Source organism: Lemur catta, chromosome 11, assembly GCF_020740605.2.
Source record: "Lemur catta isolate mLemCat1 chromosome 11, mLemCat1.pri, whole genome shotgun sequence".
NCBI classification, from domain to species: domain Eukaryota; kingdom Metazoa; phylum Chordata; class Mammalia; order Primates; family Lemuridae; genus Lemur; species Lemur catta.
Genome location: NC_059138.1, coordinates 51,786,140 through 51,806,067, shown reverse-complemented (window position 1 = coordinate 51,806,067; position 19,928 = coordinate 51,786,140). Strand labels below are relative to the sequence as shown.

Sequence of the window (19,928 nt, the reverse complement as noted above, 5' to 3'; positions counted from 1 at the left end):
ACTAGTAACCGAAAGGAACCTCTTCAACCTGATAAAGGGAATCTACAAGAAAACCTAAAGCTAACATCATCCTTCAAGGTTAAAGACTGAATGCTTTTCACCTGAGATGAAGAACAGCACAAGGATGTCCATTCTCACCATTTCTATTCAATATTGTACCTGAGGTTCAACCCAGTGCATAAAGAAGAAAAGAAAGAAAAGAAAAGAAAGAAAAGAAAGAAAGAAAGAAAGAAAGAAAGAAAGAAAGAAAGAAAGAAAGAAAGAAAGAAAGAAAGAAAGAAATACAAGGACTAAATGTTGAAAAGGAAGAAAACTCCCTTATGTGCAGATGACATGATCATTTACATAGAAAATCTGTGTGATCTACAAAAAAGCCCCTAGAACAAGTTGACTTTAACAAGGTTGCAGGATATAAGATGAATATATAAAAATCAATTGTATTTTCATGTACAAGCAATGTACAATTGGGATTTTTAAACAAAAATACCATTTACAATAGCATAAAAATAAGAAATAGTTACAAATTTGTCAAAAGATGTGCAAGACCTGTATGTTTAAAACTATAAAACATTGCTGAGAGAAATTAAATACTTAAATAAAGGAAGAGACATACTGTGTTCATACATTAGAATATTCAAGATTACTAAAATGCCAGTCATCTCCAAACTGATCTACAAATTCAACATAATCCTATGCAAATATCCAGCTGGCATTTTTCTCTTTTTCATAGAAACTGACCAGCAGATTCTAAAATTCATATGGGAATGCAAAGGATCCATAACATAGCCAAACAACTTTGGAAAAGTTCATGTGTAAACTGAAGGATTTATATAACCTAACTTCAAGATTTATTATAGAGCTACAGTAATCAAGACAGTGTGGTATTGGCATCAAGATGACATAACTCAGAAATACTTACACATAATCAACTGATTTTCAATAAAGTTGCAAGGGCAATTCATTGGAAAAAGGATAGTCTTTTCTGCAAATGGTACTAGAACAATTGAAAAACTATATGCCAAAAATATAAAAAGGAGCTTTAATTTATTCCTGGTACCATAAACAAAAATTAACTAAAAATGGATCATAGAACTAAACATAAAACCTTAAACTATAAAACCTCTGGAAGAAAACAGAAGAAAATCTTTGTGACCATGGTATAAAACAGATTTCTTAGGATTTCATCAAAATTATGTTCATTGCTCTTCAAAAGACACTGTGAAGAGAATGAAAAAGGCAAACCACAGACTGGGAGAAAATATGTGCAAATATCTGATAAAGTTCTCTATACAGAATATATTTAATGTAAAGAACTCTCAAAACTCAATGATCAGAAAACAAATCACCCAATAAAAAAATGAGTAACAGATATGAATAGACATTTCACTAAAGAAGACACATGGATGGAAAATAAGTACATGAAAAGATAGTTAACATCATTAATCATTAGGGAAATGCAAATTAAAACCACTGTAAAATATTGATATACACCTATTAAAATATCTAAAATTAAAGATGTGTAATAACTAGAACTCTGATATACTGCTGGTGGTAATGTAAAATGGCATAATAACTTTGGAAAACAGATTGGCAGTTTTTTAAACAGTTAAGCATACATCCAATATATGATCCAGCATGTCCATTCCTATGTATTTATTTATCTAAGGGAAAATGAAACACATCCATGTAAAAAAAATTACAGGAATGTTCACAGCAACTTTACTTGTAATAGCCAGAAACAACAAAACTGAAAACTAAAATGTCCATCAACAGGTGAATGGTTAAAAAAATATGTGGAATATCCATAAAATGGAATACCACTCAGCAATAAAAAAGAATAAACTATTGACACTAGCAACAACATGGATGCTTCTCAAAATTGTTATGCTCACTGAAAAACAGCCAAACGCCCCCCCCCAAAGAGAATATACCCTATATCTCCAATTATACAAAATTTAAGAAAATACAAACTAATCTACAGTGACAGCAAGCAGATCAGCAGTTGCCTGGGGACAGAACCAGAAAGAGGGAAGAGATGGAGGGATTACAAGGAAGTATGAAGAAATTTGGGGGGATGGTGGATATATCACTATCTTGAACGTGGTGATGGTTTCATGGGTGTATACACATGTTAAAACTTACCTGATTATACACTTTAAACATGTGCAATTTACAGTGTGTCAATTATACCTCGATAAAGTGATTAAAATTTTTTTAAAAAAGAATGACAGCCTGAAAGAGGTGAAAATTTAGCATAAAATGCAACTTTGTATCCTTGTTCTAGGTAGTGTTTTTAAAACTTTAGTTAAGTTGAATGCTTTCTTTTAAACATAAAAGCCTCAAGCCTTTCATGAGTGTTATTTAAAATTTCAGAAGTAATTAAGTATCCTGACAGAAAAAAAGAAATGATTACTGACTATGGTTATTCAAACTGTAAATTCTCCTCCACTCACTTTGATATGCTCCAGTTCCTTTGAGATTCTGATTTTAAAGGCTTTAAGAAAAAAAGATTACTGCCAAAAAGGTATTTGGAAGCATAGTGCAAATATAAGAGGAGGGGGAGGGAGGGAAGGGATGGGAGGGGAGGAGATTGGGAAGAGAGGGGAGGAAGGGAGAAAGGGAGGAAGGAAGGAAGGAAGGGAAATTAACAACTAACAACAAATGTGCAAGAACCCTCCAAGAATGACCTAAAATGCAGTCTTGCATTTGGCCTTTATTCTAAACTTAGATCAAAAGCTGCAATGCTTGTTTAGGCAGCTGTTCGTTTTTCCTCACCTGCCTTTCTTTCTCTCACCCTTGATTACGCTGATCATCCTGCCAGCCACACTAAATTCACAATTTCATGTTGCTAGCTGGATTCACCTTGACCCAGCAGATCTCTGTGAAGTGTCAGGCAACCAATTCCTAAGTGGAATTACTACAACTAATGCTGCCTCCACTGTCCACTGTGTTTTAGCCTTCTCCCTACCCTGGCTCCCACTCCCAGACACTCTGGAAGGCTCTGGTGTGCCCCGAAAGAGTAATCCCAATCCAGCAATGGGATAATTAAAGAGACAAAAGTCTTTTTTCTGGGGAGGTCACCACCATCCTTACCTGAACTAACACACACTGACTACAAAGGCTGCAACTGTTACATGGAACGTCTAGCAAAATGTCCTGTTTAAAATAAAAAGACACACAGAGAGAGAAAGAGTGTAAAACTGTATTCATAAAAAGATTTCAATGACATAAAAATACTGACAGATGGATATAAAATAGAAAGATGTGTAAAAATGAAAATAAAGTAATTGTCAGGGTTTTTGTGGGTTTTTTGCCTCCCTCCTGTTTTCACAAACTATTTTTATTGATGTTATATAGTCTTTATAGAACAAAAAAAGTCTATTGACAGCTGCTAGCTTGAAGGCTTTTTCATTCTATCCAGCTGAAATGAATCTGAGGCTTCTATTCATCTGGGAAAAAAGAAAAAATAACATTTATTTTGCTCCTGTGGTGGGTGGTTGTAGCTGGGGTGGATTTGTTTGACTGCCAATTACTGGTAACAGTTATCTGATTGTTATACATTTATAAATGTGTCTAGCAGTTTTCTGTCTGGAAATGTATACAATTTAGAAAATAACTATCACAACTTAATCTCCCTTCCCATAGGATGAAGAAAACTGATCCTACTTAATTTAGTGATATGGCCCATGCCTGCCTATATGCAGAGCATGTACTATAATAAGCTCCAGGAAGGTCTGGCCTGAATACTGTTCTCCAGGGAATAATGCTACTGTAGCAAATTATCTAAGACAGGTAACAAGCTCCTGTTGAGTCTATTGCATCTCGAGGAAGCAAATCACGGCTGAACAAGAATGTTAAGTGCCAAGCAGTCCAGGCAGAGGGCAGCTTCTCGTGGGGACTCAATAGTACTTGTACCGTGGTGGGATGGGAGGGTGCATGTATCATTGCTGATGGGAGTTTAAATTGGTTCAACAGTTTTGGAGGATTATTTGTCAAAATCCATAAAAATATTCAAGGTGCACCCAGCAGGCCTCTTCTAGGAATTGTTTCTGCAGAGATAACATAGAGTGCATAAAGGTATGGAGATGAACAAGGATGCAGCGGGCTTGTCTTTCCATGATGGTAAAAACTAGGAACAACCTAAATCTCCAGGAATAGGTGGGATAAATACATAATAGCCACTGGATGGATCACACTGCAACTGTTAAAAAAAAAAAAGGAAGTTTTATAAGAAATGACTGGGAAAGTTGTCTATGACTGATGCAGGTGAAAAAGGCAAGGTGAAAACAATGCTTGTGACATTTCTTGGTGAAACACACACTGCTCAGAAGCCCATACTGTTCATGTGAATGACTGCATAGGCATAAAAGAAAGGATATGAATGAAATTTTCACTGAAAGTTACCAGAGAGGGGATTACAATGATGCTGGAGAAAACTTTAACTTTCAAATTTACATACTTCCCAAAATCTAGCAGAATTCTGAGCACTTTTTTAATTTAATAAATAAAAAAAATGCAATATAAAATAAATTTAAAATAAACGGAACAGGATATTGATATAGAGAACAAATGATAAGAAAAATGGAATGTGATTAAATTACGAAAATGAATTTGGTAACGCAGGTATTGGTAGTAAGGAATTCCTATCACGGAGAGTGTGTAATGTGTTCTGAAAAAAGAAAATGAGCACATGTTAAATGACTTTCTCTCCCCTTCCAATGCCCTTTAGCCAGAATCTAAGTTTCTGGATAAATGCAGCCTACAGAGCAGATGGAAAGGAATATTAAAGAATAACTCAAAGAGAGGACCTTTGGGGAGAGGTAGTTTCAACATAAAATTTTATCTTTAAGAACTAAAGAGAGCCATGAGGGGAAAAACTCCAAGTTCTTTTGCAGATTAAAATAAGCACGGTTATGCTAATTCTGAACATAGCCAGCAGGCCAGAGCAGGCTGTTCCCAGCTGCCCTGCAGTCCAGGGCGCAGTCTGTCTGCTGGGTCCAGTGGTGCCCGCCCCCAGGGATGCTCACTCCGTCTTGCTGCAGAGTGGCTCAGACGGGCCTATAGCCGTCACTGCCTCTAGGGTGGGACCAGGACAAGACTGAATGTCTTTATGAACCACTTCAGATCCTAAACCACAGCCGCCCACATCACCATCTGTTAAGTGCCACGTGGACCCTAAAAGCAAAATCCGGTTTGGTCCTATAAATACTACCATTTGCCTCACAAGGAACCGTCTCCTTCAGTTCTGCCTCACAGGCCTCTGTTTCACATAACATTAATTCGGGATGCCAATCCTGTGTCAGAATGGTACGGCGGCCACACCCTGGAATGTGAAATTGTAAACCTTAAAATTCTGCCAAAATGTGTCATTTTTCTCCAAGTGCAGCAAGCTCAGTTTAAATTGCTTCTGTTCCAAGACTCCCTGACCACAAGTCAACTGAATTGGAATGGTAATTTTGCTTGGACTTGGAGCTGTGGCCTTTGACTCACCATGTGAAAGACTGATTTTTTTCCTACTTTGGTTAATAATAAAATTATATGTATTCACATGTGAGTTATAAAGGAAATAAAGCCTGTGAAATTTTTAATGAGTACTCAGGGTAGACCTGAAGAACTGTTTCTGCTATCAGTGTAATGCCATTCAGTTCCAAGCGTACCTTCCACTGCCTCCTTGTGATACTTACTGGAATATTCCCCCTTGCCAGTGGAGACAATGTTAAGTTTAATCTGTAGATGGTGCTGGAGGGAGCGCAGAGGAGGAAGGATGTTGGCTTGATCCAGTGGCAGGCAGCCCCGGCAGTACACACACTGTCCAGCTTTCTAGCTCTTGTCAGCAGTTCCCCTGCCTGCCCACAACCTCAGCCTGCCAGAATGCAGATTTCCTGCTCACGGCGCTCTGCCCACCAACGTGGGCCCACTGGAACCCTAGGGAAAGCCCCCAGCTAACTAGTCTTGGCCTGCAATTCCATGCCACCAGCCTCTGTCCTGTAGCTGTGGACCAGCTCTGGGCCAGGGTCACCCCAGGGAACTTCTCCCCATCCAGTGGACCACAGCCACACCTTCTCCAGCAGGTCTGAACCCCAAACTTTGGGAAGGAGAGCCTTTCCCAGTTTGTTTCTTTCTTGTATTCTCTCCCTCAGACTTAGGGAATTCTTTAGAATTCTCTTTTATATCATCTTAGCAGCAAATCTCTTATAAAGAGTTCACAACTATATTAAACCACCGCTGTTCAAATTACAATGTGGTTTCTGACTCCAGACTGGACCCTGATGGATACAAGAACATCGCTGGGTAACCATCCATTGAAGAATGCAGAAACTTTAAACCTTAAGTTGGTCCTCAACGCTGTTAATTAATTTCATTATTCATTTCTCGTGGTCAACCCTGAACACTGCTCACGGGTTATTTCAGACCTTCTCTTGTGTCCTTTAGGTTCCAAGTCATCCAACCTACCAACAACTTACTACCAGAAGATAATAGCAATTGATACTCTTCAAGGAAAAGTAGGAGTTTCCTTCAAAATCCAAATCTTCAATCCCTGCAGTGTCCTATTGACCTTCCTCACCTTCTCCTCAACTTAGAAAAAAAAGTGGGAAGTTCCCCTCATCAGTAGCAGTCCCTGCTTGATCAGTTATCTATATCTTCTCAGGTGAGCTGTGATAGGTTTGTATAGTTGAAGGCGTTTGTCCATTTCATCTAAGTTATGAATTTTATTGGCATACATTGATTCATAACATTCCCTATTATCCTTTTAACGTCTTCAGACCCAAAAATGATGTCTCCTCTTTCTTTCCTGATGCTGTCACTATGTCTCCCCTTTTTTCTTAATCAATCTGGCTAGATGTTTATCACTTTTACTGATCATTTCAAAAAACCAGATTTTTATTTCATTGTTGTTCTCTGTTGGTTTTCTGTTTTCAATTTCATGTATCTCTTCTTGTATGTTTATTATTTTCTTCTTTCTGTTTGCTTTTGATTTCATTTGCTTCTATTCTTCTACTTTGTAGTATGAACACAGATTATTGATACGAAATCTTTCTTGTTTTCTAGTATATGTTTTTTAATGCTATAAATTTCCCTCTAAGCACTGCTTTAGCTATATTCCACACATTTTTGATACAGTGTGTTTAGGAGAATTTGTTTGGTTTCTTAATCAAAATACAGTGCAAAGTTATTAAAGGGTGTAATATAGGGGATGAGCATAATCTGACATCTTAAAATAATCACTCTATGTAACAGAGTTTATTTACTGCCCCCTACAACCATTTTCTATTTTCTCCATTAAACAATCAATCCTTGTGAACTTTATCTGAACACACGGTGACCCAGCTAGAGGTTACATTCCCCAGTCTCCTTATCATCTTGTCCCGGCCATGTAAGAGGGTTCTGGACAACATCATACAAATGGAAGCCTGCAACTTCTACATCATGTCTTTAAGAGAAAACTCCTGGTGCCTGAAGTTTGATACTGTGGTGGTTAGCTAGTTTCAACTCTGTGCATGATGGCAATACCCAGGAAGAGAGAGGGACCACAGATATAAGAAAGGCAGGTCCCTGGAAGATATCATGGAGCACAGCTCAAGACCACCTGCCAGCTTGAATTACACATGAAGAAAAATATAAACCATCTATTTTTCTCTAGACATGCCATTTTTGCCTCTTTTGAAGTAGGCAAACTAATATGCTAATTAGTACACTTGGGCTGCCATTTAAGAAGACAGGAGTATTGTCAGGGGGCAGAGGCAAAATGCAGGTGAGATGGAGACTGCAGCAGTGACCAGGTGGACACAATGGTAACTCGGACCAGTGTGGTGAAGAATCGTGAATCAAGTAAATACCTATTTTAGAACTAGAACTAATGAAACTAGCCGATAAATTTGATACACAGGATCAGGAAAGTATATGAATTAAGAATGACTCTTGGCCGGGCGTGATGGCTCACACCTGTAATCCTAGCACTTTGGGAGGCTGAGGCAGGAGGATTGCTTAAGGACAGAAGTTCGAGACCTGTTTGAGCAAGAGCGAGACCCCATCTCTACAAAAAATAGAAAAATTAGCCAGGTATCATGGCACGCGCCTGTAGTCGCAGCTACTCACGAGGCTGAAGCAGGAGGATTGCTTCAGCCTAGGAGTTTGAGGTTGCAGTGAGCTATGATGACACCAGTGCACTCTAGCCTGGTGACAGAGTGAGACTCTGTCTCAAAGACAAAGAAATAAAAAAAAAAAGAATGACTCTTACATTGCTGGCCTGAGCCACTGGGTGAGGGATACTGCTGTTTGCTGAAATAGGAAAATTTGGGGAGGAACAAAATTAAATGGTTTTGTTTGTGATATATTAAGAGCCATGATTTAGATGGGTTACATATGATAGTCTTATTAGACATCCAAGAAGATAAATTAATCAGGAGGCTGGATACACAAGGCTGGGACTCAGCAGTTAATATGCAGTATCATGACTGTCTGCTTCTTGTCTTTCCCCCTGGCCAGACTGTAAGGTCTTGGAAGGTAGAAACAATGTCTTGTTTATTTTTCCATCATGGGTTCGAACACAGTAACTGACAAATAAGTATTTGTTGAGTTTGTCCATGAATCTTTAGTTTTAGTAAGAGGCTATGAAAAAAATTGCTATGGGATCAAAATACCCATACTATACAAGTGAACAAAATAATTAACTATTCATATATAGCTAAACAAAATCAGAAGACAGAAATAAATATTTTAATGAAGGCAATACATTTAGAATAGTATATCAAGACATAAAGGGATATTTACGACATTAATTTTAAAATATATCAATGATATTATAACATAAAGCAAAAATAACCATGCTATAGGTGAAGAACTCGAACATTCCTTAAGCATGTCTAGTTACAAATACAGAGAGTTTTAAGTTGGGTCTTCCAACAAGGAGTCCAGAGACCATGATCTTTCATTCCAGAATTTCTAAAAATATCCTTGATATACTTCCATATTACTATCATCTCTTTTTTTTTTTTTATTTTTTTTTCTTCTTTTTTTTTTTTTTTTTCTTTCAGCTCTTCATGGGGGTACAAAAGCTCAGGTTATATACATTGTCCATGTCCCGCCCATCCCCCTGAGTCAGAGCCTCAAGCGTGTCCATTCTCTAGACAGTGCGCCTGGCACTCACCATGTAGTCATACCTCCATCCCCTCCCCCCACCCCCCATCTATCATCTCTTGGAGTCATAAATTCCATAAGTTTATTACAAATGGTTATGTTGTATCACTTATACTGGCCTTAAGCACCATGTAATACAAAGATAAAGAGCTTTAAAGACAAGAATTGTGTTTAAGCTGTGCCAGCTATGGTCAGAGGAAAGATTTACATGTGAGTGATTTTAATGGAGGTAGCATGGAGTATGCAGATCAACTAACTTTTTTCCTAAAATATTGCTGGGAGATGAATATACAAATTACTCAACATATCCTAACTCCCCCCCTGTGGTTTCAGTGGAATTAATTAAATACTTATCAGAAGTGAAGGACAGAATAATAGGATAAAAAGAAAGTCTCTTTATAGTCACATTTGAAAAAAGTATTGCCTTTCCTATGAAAGGAAAAAACAAAAAGCAGAGCTACTACTGAAGGTACCTTCATATTATATTTCCATAATCACTATTTTATTTATTCAGCAGGTTAAGCTGCAACATACTGTGGATAAAATCTCTTCATTTGCTTTCTTCTTTCTTTTCTGAGTGAATTTTTTATCTTATCATCTGAAACAACAGGCTGGTATTATCAAAGCTAATGTATCTTGAGAGGCAGTAGCAGGACTAAATTTCCTTTTTTCATTACTTTTGGTAGAACACACAGACCTTAGGGGTAAGCTATCAGCACTGATATGTCTTCACATTCTTACTAGACTCCCTTAACGGGGAAAGGAGGTAATTAATCTGTCATCCTAGACAGTGTATAGTTTCTCCACAATACTTAAAAACCTATTTCATTGGGATAAAATTTTATCATAAATAGATGAACTAGAACAAAAGAAAAGAAAGCATTTCTAACTACTAGCTCCTAGTTTAGAGCATAAAGGTAAACATTAATTTTAAGAGTTCTCGGATTCTAGGACTAAAAAAAAATTAATAACAATAACAAACCCCTGATATTTTTGTCTGTTGATCTATAGTTGCAATTTCTGAATTTAGTCACATATTTCTAAAAACTGATCTAACATAGTACTACCTTGCTCCCATAAACTTTATTTCAGTGAATGCCAACAAATATTAATGAAGACATTTAGAAATGCATTAATTTTAAATGTGTAATCCTCTTAGTGACTATGTTGACCTCCTGATACGTTTCCCAAAGCATACACAAGCATTCTCGATCACTCCCTGTACAAGATGCTCTTTTGAAGATGTCACTAAATGTGAAGACCTCATTTAGAATATCTCCTTTTTTAAGGGTTTGAGAAAGAGCCTCTTAAAATGGATTCTTATCCTTGCTTTTACATTTTCTAAAACGTTTCCTAAATATTGTCACAGGCAGCCCAGAAGCATGAAAAGTTATCAAAGAACAGCCTGGATTACATGAAGGAATAAAAAGTACTTTCTGTCATTGTAGGAACACGTTAATGAACTACTTTTACCAATATGAATCTCATCATCTTTTTATGTACCTACGAAGTAGCCACATCCTTCTGATACTTTCCTGGATCCTATCCCCAAGCTATAAACACAGCGCTTGGCTTGTCAGGCCTGGCTTATGTCAGTGGAAATGAGCTGGAGTAAGTGTGTACATCAGCTAGAAGTAAAGCATAGCTGTTTCTTGGGCAAGATCACATAAGAAGAGATGGTAAAACAGTGAGCAGTGAATCAGACGTAGCCTATAGAAGACTGATTTGTAGTTCTTTTCACTTTAATGTAGGGTTTTGAACACTAAATACAAATTACAGGCTAGATTCCTGGCACTTGTCAAACTCAGTTCTTGGGCTGTAGGCCTACAAGTGGATGGTTAAGTCAACAGGCAAGAGGACATGAGCATTCTGTTATGTATTCTGCAGCTCTTTAACTTTCTGAACAAAGGCATTTTGTTTCTTGTAGCATTTTCATAAATAAAATCATTACTTTAGAAATTAGAGGACAAAAAAAGGTATATATTAGTACAGAAAATGAAACTATTTCATCATTTGGCTCAGTCACTGAATTTTTCAAATTGGTATTAAAGAAATGCTAAAGTGGTGGCTAAGATAGAATCGTTTACTAGTAAACAATAATAATTAAATATTTTTAATCATAAAATATTTATATTTGAACAAATAGGCCACCCTCTATCTTAAAACTCAAAGGTAAAAGACTGATTATTTTCTACTAAAGTTGCTGAGTTTTGTGTGAGGAACAATGTGGTGTAGCATCTCTTACCTTGCTTGAAGTAATGTTGATAGGGGTCTGTTCAAATAAATGAATGCTCCCATTTTAACCAATACATGCCAACTTAAATACATAGGAAGAAGATTATCAGCGATGTTGATGTCCCCCAACAATACTCCCTACCCCCAGAGCACAAATGATAGGTTTCTAATGCCTCAACCTGATCCTGTTATTATACTGTTAGTTCCTTTGCTTCAGAGCCTGGTATTTACTTACTTTTGCAACTCCTGCTATGGTTTCAAATGTGTCCCCCAAATTTCATGTGTTGGAAACCTAACCCCCAAATTAATATGTTGATGGCATTTGGAGGTGGGTCCTTTGGAAGGTAATTAGGATTAAACAAGGTCATCAGGGTGGGGCCCTCATTATGGGACTGGTGGCTTTATAAGGAGAGGAAGAGAGACCTGAGCTGATATGCTCCTGCCCTCTTGCCATGTGATGCCTCCACCATGTTAAGACATAGTAAGAAAATCCTCACCAGATGCAGTCCCTTGACCTTGGGCTTCTCAGCCTCCAGAACTGTAAGAAAGAAATTTCTTTTCTTTATACATTACTTTGTCTGTGGTATTCTATTATAGAAACAGAAAATGCACTAAGACACCTCTACCCCACCTACCATAGCTTCCATTAAATTGCAAGGCAATAAGTATTTTTATTGCCTAAGTACCTGTTCCCTTCTACAGTGTGTCTCACTGACAGAAAGATAAAATTCCCCAAAAGAGAATTTTACCATTAACTCAAAAGGAGGATGGATTTTGCAGACAGTATTCTGATTTTATTCATCTATAGCATTTTTTAATAGATTTTATTTTTTAGAAGAGTTTTAGGTTCACAGTTAAATTGAGTGGAAAGTACAGAGATTTCTCATATAACAGCATTTTTTTATTGCTTGTAAAAACTGAGCTGAACATTTAGAAAGATGAACAAAAACTGTATTACATTCATCTAAAATTTTTTTTGCTAGGAATAGGGTTATAATTTCACTAAAGTTAGTGCCTTTCCCATTTCACATCTAATTTGACATTGTGGAATATCAGAAAGATCAAAATAATGAGACATGCCACTCTGTGCACGATCTGATTATTTAAGTCTAAAAAGGATTTTCACTATAAGGGAAAAAATTAATAAGGAATTGCCAATCAAATTTAGTTCTCTCATGATCTAGCTTCCTAATTCCCTCAGAGTGGCACTCCCAGTACTAAATGCTAAAAAGAAAATTCAATAAAAATTTTGCCAAACTTCTTCAAAACAGAAATTCGCTGCAGCACAGTGCCAGGCATATCAAAGACACAACTGCCGAATGACTTGAATCACATCCCAAAAGTCAATAATCAGATTACATGTGTATATATCACTATTCTGTATGAGAGATAAGCAATATTTCATATTATTACGAATAAGATGGGATCCGAGAAATGAATCTAATATTATTCTCCTAATAGGGTTTTATTAACACCTTTCAGCTATTTACTTTCTACTTGGCAAACAAGAAACATTCTTAATACTGAATTTTACTTAGAGCAAATTGATAGTAATTTGCTCTATTGCACTTCAATAAAATGAACTCTGCATTTGAATGTTAAATGTTATCTGCCATTAGTGATTTACATATTATTAGAACAAGGAACTGCAAAAGGAGAAACTAATGGAAAACATGAACCTGCATCTATTTTTAAACAAACAAACGACAGAAGGAAATCTATCTTTAATTTTTAAAGTGGTTCTTAAAGTCATCCCCACAGAATTCTCCAAAAGATGTTTTTAAAAAGAAACACAGGGAAGTTTAAGAAATGCCCTTGGCCTCTGTAATAATTGTGTCATCACGAGTCAATAGTTACACAGCATCAGGGCGCACACAAATGCTTGCTCCACACAAAGTACTTCTCCCCTTCCCATCCTCTATTCCCAAATTCTAAACTCTTATTAGGAGAATAAGAGCAAAAGCAACTGCTGTGCAAGGTAGAAACTGAAGGGAGACAGCAGAGAGGTTTGGCAAGAGAGAGCAAGAGGTCTAAAAGAAGGAGAGAGAATTTCCAATTGAAAAATCAGAGAAAAAAATCACTGGGGGATGGGGAACATTTTTATTATTTCCAGTGATAGATTATATTTAGACAATAGAGACAGGGAAAGAGGAGAATCTAGCAGGTGTAAAGCACAGAAGTTTACTAGCACTGGATGTGTCCCTAAACCAATTCTGGCATCTTTACCAGGGGTTGGCCAACATGAAAGATAAAGTGTGACAAGACTGACATTTGCACTTGTCCTGGAGAAGAATATACTCCCAGAGTCTGAGATTCACTGACAATTTTAATATCTAGAGTTATTCAGAATTAACAGAAGGCTGAATTTATATTAGGTACTACACTATGAAAAAATTCATTGAATGGCGCATTTAAAAGACACAGTTTTCCAGCACTTTTCCAGTACAACTAAACTGACAAATAAAGAGATTTTAGGAAGAATACAAAATGCCATAGCATACACACATGTACACTACCTGGAAAATGTATGACTATCATTGTCAAAAAAGAGAAGTGAGATAGAGGACAAATTCAGCTCCAAGGTCAGATAATCTGTTACCTTGACTTAGAATAAAACTGTTCTCTAAGGGATATGCTCCACTGACTTGGATAGATCATTTTGTATGATAAATTTTAATCTAACACCCATAGCTTTTTATTAAGTTATATAACAATGAGACATTTAGGATAGAATGTTTTGTGGAGGCTTTTTGCTTGCAGAGGGTTGGGCAGAAGATGATACAAGGCCAGGTTTTAAATGCACTCATGACTCACAAAACGATTAACAGCCTGGACAGATTTACCCTTGAGGGGAAAGTCTTCTGAAGCATAAGGAAAGGTAGGTTCCAAAATGAGGGTGGAAAACAGAATATTAATGAAGTGATCAGGCAAGATAAGAAGTTACAGTGCTAGGATGTGGTGATTACAGATCTTCATTTGCTTGTGTACACAATTCTAATAACAGTAACTTAATATTATTAACAGAAAGCCACGTGAAAGAACCCATGAATACACTCATTAGAAGGGCAGGTCCCTTAAGGTCATATCAAAAGTATCTCTGTAAGAAACACAGGACTTACTTTAACTGAATAACAATTTCTATATTCTTATTGTCATATCATACCAGAAAATTTAAAACATGCTTAACGTTTCAAAGGACCACATGTGTCTTTTTGAGTGGAGGTTCTTTATAAGGAGAACTCATCAACCAGGACCTGCTTATTTATTTAAATACATAGGTATTGTCCCATCTCCTGAGACTCTGATTCAAGAGACCCTGACTGGGACCTAAGAATGTGTATTCAAGAAATGATTTCTAAGTCATTCTAAGACAGTCCTGATTAAGAATCAGAGCAAAAACAACAAACCAAACAAAAAGACAAAAGCAAAGGTATTTTGGTGGAAGAGTATGCAGGTTTAGGATTTAGTCTCAGTTCTGACACATAGTAAACATGTCTTCTCGAGCAAGTTCATACAATCTCTAAAGAGAATTTCCTCAGCTGTAAAACAAGAGAAATAGTACTTACCTCTTCTTGGTCATGGGATTCTAAAAGATATATTAGTTATCTATTGCTGTAGAACAAATTATAACAAAACCTAGTGGCTTTAAGTAACAAACACTTATTATCCCACAGTTTCTGTTGGTCAGGAATCCAGGATCACCTTGGGTAGGTGCCTCTGGTTCAGGGTCTTTCACAAGGTAGCAATTAAGGTGTTAACCATGGCTGTGGTCTCACATGAAAGCTCAAATGGGGGAGGATTCACTTCTAAACTCACACGGCTTCCACCAAGCCTTGGGTCTACACTGGCTATTGACTGTAAACATCAGTTCTTGGCAGGAAAGAACTGAGCACTCCCTCCACTGAGCAACTCACAACATGGCGGCTGGCTTCCCTCAGAGTGAGCCAGTAAGAGAGCAAGAGAAAGTGTGAAAGAAGGAAGTGACAATCTTTTTGTCACCTAGTCTCAGAAGTGCTAGGCCATCACTTCTGCCATATTCTATCCATTAGAAGCAAGTGATTGGGTCCAGCCCACACTCCAGGTGACGGCATTACAAAAGGGCATACCTACCAGGAGGCCATTAGGAGCCATCTTAGGTGCTGCTACCACAAGAGATAGCACCTGTGATGTTCGAAGGAATAAAAGACTTATGTGTGGAAAAAGGTTGCAAATGAAAGTAAGTTTTACTCAAATGCAGAATTTGAGTTATGAAAATACGCTTTACAGATGACATTCTGAGAATCTGCTAAGAAGTGTCACCACCTCCTCACTTGCGTCAGATGTGTCATGCTATGGCAGTATTTCACCATCTTTCTCAGTCTGACACATCTGTGAACTTGTTAGTCAAAAGGGAAAGAAAAAAGGGTGAGCAAATGAGGTACCTCATGACCCACCAAGTGATACTCTGTGATAATTCATGCTTCCATATTTATCATGGGAAGCAGTATTGAAATGGCTATAAGGAATAGGGGAAAAAACACAAAAAAATTCAAGAGCTTGATAAAATTATTTCCTGGATTTTTTTCCCTCTGCAAAGCAGTTTAGCAGCTTAGCTTGTTGATATGCCCCAATGAAAATTTACGTGGTCAGTGTGGCAGTTTTAAAACACGGTCCCAGCATTCCTGACACTCCTCCTATTTAGAACTGGGTCTACATCCTCTTTCTCTGACTTTATGTGAGGGTTTGTGACTGCTTTGACCAATAGAGAGATACTGCGTGACTTCCGAGGCTAAATTGAGAGAAACCACAGAGTTTCCATCTGGTCCTCTTGGGACACCCACTCTTGGAACCCAACCACCATGCCATAAGGAAGCCCAACTCAGCCCACTTGGAGAGAACCATGGAGGGCTCCAAGACTCTGTGACGAGAGAGACACAGATGTCTGGCCAGCCCCAACTGCTACCGCCCCTCATTGGTCCAGCTCCAGCCACCATGTGTCTACTACCTAAGTCCAGAACTGCTCAGTGAGGCCCTTACTGAATTCCTGATCCTAAAATCATGAAAGATAATTTAAAAAATGATTGTTGCTGATTTAAGCCATGGAGTTTTGAGGTGACTGACAAGAGATAATCAGGATCCACCAGGAAGTAGTTACATATTGACAATAAGGTCATATATAAGCAAGATGGTATATTAAAATAAGAATATAATAGGTTTAAAATTTCCCAAAACATTTAAGACAGTTGGACCACAGAGGTAAACCAAAGCCTCCAAAAAAGTCTTTGGTAAAAACTACTTCAACTGGGAAATATTTACAGGTAGAACAGATATGCCTAAAAGCAATTGTATGTTAATAGGAAAATAAACTATTACAAATTATAGAAATTGGAAATAAGGCATTTCTATTACTATAACAATGTCTCAGATCAACAATAGATTAAAAAATGTGGTCAGCAGCTATCTCCTCCTCTAGTCATATCAGTTATAAATCATTTTTTATTCCACCAGAATTGCAAACTTTATCAATTCCCTTCAACATGTGCCCACTGTGCAGCTAAACCCAATCTCTTTCATTTAAGAATAATGCAGATCATGATACTGTTAAATTTCTTCTTTCTCCCCTACAATATTTGTTCAAATTTCCCCCTCCTTCCTTCCCATTCTTTTTTCTTATCTTTCAGAAAAACTTTTCATCCTCATTTCAAGGACTGTCTCCCCCACTCATCTTCTGTTGCTTGCTCCCATACCCTGATCCATCAAAAATGCCCTCTATATCATTGGTGTCCTTTATTTACAAACATCTTAGTCTTCATCATTTTAAAAATATTTGTGGCATATTATAAAATGTATAAATATTGATTGAAAAATACCCTGAAGGTGACATCAATACTCTTCACTGACCCAATTCTCAAAGTTGTCTATACTCCAGGTTTTCCAATTCTTCACCACCCACTCACTGTAAACCTATTGTAACCTGGCTGTACACATCCAGCACCCTGTAACTATTCCGTCAGAAGTTACCATCCAGTGGCCTTTTCTCAGCACCATCCTCCACTGACCTTGCTGTAGTATTTGATGTAGCTGGTAAATCTTTCCTTCCTGAAATCCTTCCACTTTTGACTTTCAGAAAAAGTGCTCTATGGCTGTCCTCATATTTTGGACATTCATTCTCTATTCTCCCCTCTAAACCATCATTTACTCTCCAAAATAGAAACATTGTCCACTTTCTTCTGTCTGTACCAATTCTCATGGTGAACTAATTCAGAAAGTCCAAATTCCTAGCCTCAGCATAATTCCAACTTGGAACATGGACTCATTTGTACTTCAGACTCTGTGGATTCACTCAATCTAATGTCTGAATAGTAACATATACAGGAATTTAATGCCTCACACAAAGTAAGCATTTCCCAAATAAAAAATGCTTTATATAAGGGAAGTCAAAGTAATAAGAGCATCAGAAGTCACCTCGATATAACACGGAAATGATCCTTAATTTAACAAATTCTGGCATGAGAACTATAACTTAGTACTATCATCATTAAACACACACAAGTTGGTTACTCCCTCTGCTTGAAACCTGGGATCTGTGTGTTTTGTGCTCTCCCAACCTTTAATGAACAAGTATCACCTTCTGAGAGAAAACTCCCCAGAACACAGTATGTAAAATAGCACCTCACATAGCAGCGCTTAAGAGACAAAATATGTATTTATCTGCTTACTGTCTATCTTCCCTTACAGGAGTTTAAGTTCTACAAGAGCGGGGACTTTGTTCTGTGCACTGCTGTCTCCACATAACATGGAAAAGAGTATTTAGCCCAGAGTAAGTACATAATAAATATCTATTGAAGAAATGAAAAACTTAGAGAATGAATGATTTAATTTAAGGGTCCTCATTTTCCATTTTATAGAAAGTTTGTGACACTATAATACAAAAATACTTGGAGCAAAAAAAAATTTTAGGGAATCGGTAAAATCACACCTAATGGGCACAATGCACACAATGTGGTGATGGGCACACTTACCACTTTGACTCAAACTGCACAAAAGCAATTCATGTAGCTAAAACATTTGTACCCCTGTAATATTCTGAAATTTAAAAAAATTTCACCATGTCAGCTAATTAACACAGCCAGCTTATCTTCTAATAGAAATTTCTTTGCAAAAAGTAACATGATCAGATACTCTATAGAGGGATATCTCATTGTCTTAGTTTTTGCTTAAGACAAATGACCCTACTGAAGTTTGCTGCCAACATCTCTATTAGCTTAAACTTTCTTTATTATTATAGATCATTGGTCTAATGTCTCCATATACGAATCACTCAATGTTTACTTCTCCAACATCTTCATTTTCAATGCATCTCCCTTCAACATTTTTATTCTGTGTAAACTTTTTTTTTAAATAGAACTATTGACCCTGGGAGTACCTTAAAATATTATTAGTCCAGGAGTTTTCAACCTTTCTTTCAGCAATAAGATCTGTTTTACACATAAAATCTTAATAAAAGCAGAGCCAAGGGTGGAGGATGCAGAAGTGTGCCTTGCTTAGGGCTACACCCACCTTCACTCCAGCATCACGCACACCAAGGAGAATCACAGCATCCTTTGAAAGGCCATGGGAAGTCTAAATTCTCCTAATTAAACCCAGATGTGTTTTCTGGGTCAACTCTTACACTTCTTTGGCAGGAAATCTTTCTTTGCCTCTGGGGTGAAAGTATCTACTGAGCACACACAATGTGCCACAGACTACACGGGCAGTGTGTAGAACATGCTGAGGGAACACGAGAAAGCAACGGCTCGTAACTCCCCTCGCCTACCGGCTAACCAGCTCTGAGTTGATGTATAAGCTCCCTGAGGGAGTGAATTTTTTTTCTCCTCTTTTACTCTTCACTTCTCTGCCGCTCACCCTTTCCTTGACTGTGTCATTGCATTGATTCCCTCCTGGGCGAGAGCCCCACCCTCACCCCACCCCCACAAAGCATGAGCATCCCCTGAGGTTCAGGCAGTGTTTGTTCCACCACATTTCCCCTCTACCTTCTCACAATTTAAGAACAGGTAGGGTTTGGTATCCGTCTCTTTTGGGTGAATGACCCCTTGATTCCCATCTGTCTCCTAATTCTGTTGCGTAGGAATTAAATGCTGGACGTCTCCCTCTGGGGCCATCTGCTATCACACACTGTCCAGTACATGAACTCGCTTCCTCCTCTCCCTGGGCAGGAACTCCTTTTCAATGTCCCCATTATTTTCAATGACCTCACTAAGTTCTCCAAATGTGAAATTTTTTGGCTATATTTGACTCCCTTCCCTTTCTCATCATTTATATCCAAGACTGATAACAACAGTTTTGCAACATCCTGATCTGATTTTCTGGAAGCTATTCAAATGCAGCTCAGTTGACCGTACTTTGGAGGTGAGCAGGGACTGTGTCTGTTGGTTCCCCACCACCTGTAGGAACAGTGACCAGCACAGAATAGATGCCTAATAATCTTGCTGAATAAATGGATAATTTAATGGGGTAAAAATATGCGATGTTTATTATAACATAAAAATTGCAAGCAAATTACCTAGTAATAGGAG

The 19,928-nt window shown here is 37.6% G+C and overlaps 1 protein-coding gene across 1 annotated transcript in view; it reads right to left on the bottom strand.

Moving 5' to 3' along the window:
- The window catches only part of CDK14 (cyclin dependent kinase 14), a 522,742-nt gene that overhangs the window by 172,597 nt on the left and 330,217 nt on the right, over positions 1 to 19,928 (bottom strand). The window lies entirely within an intron of this gene.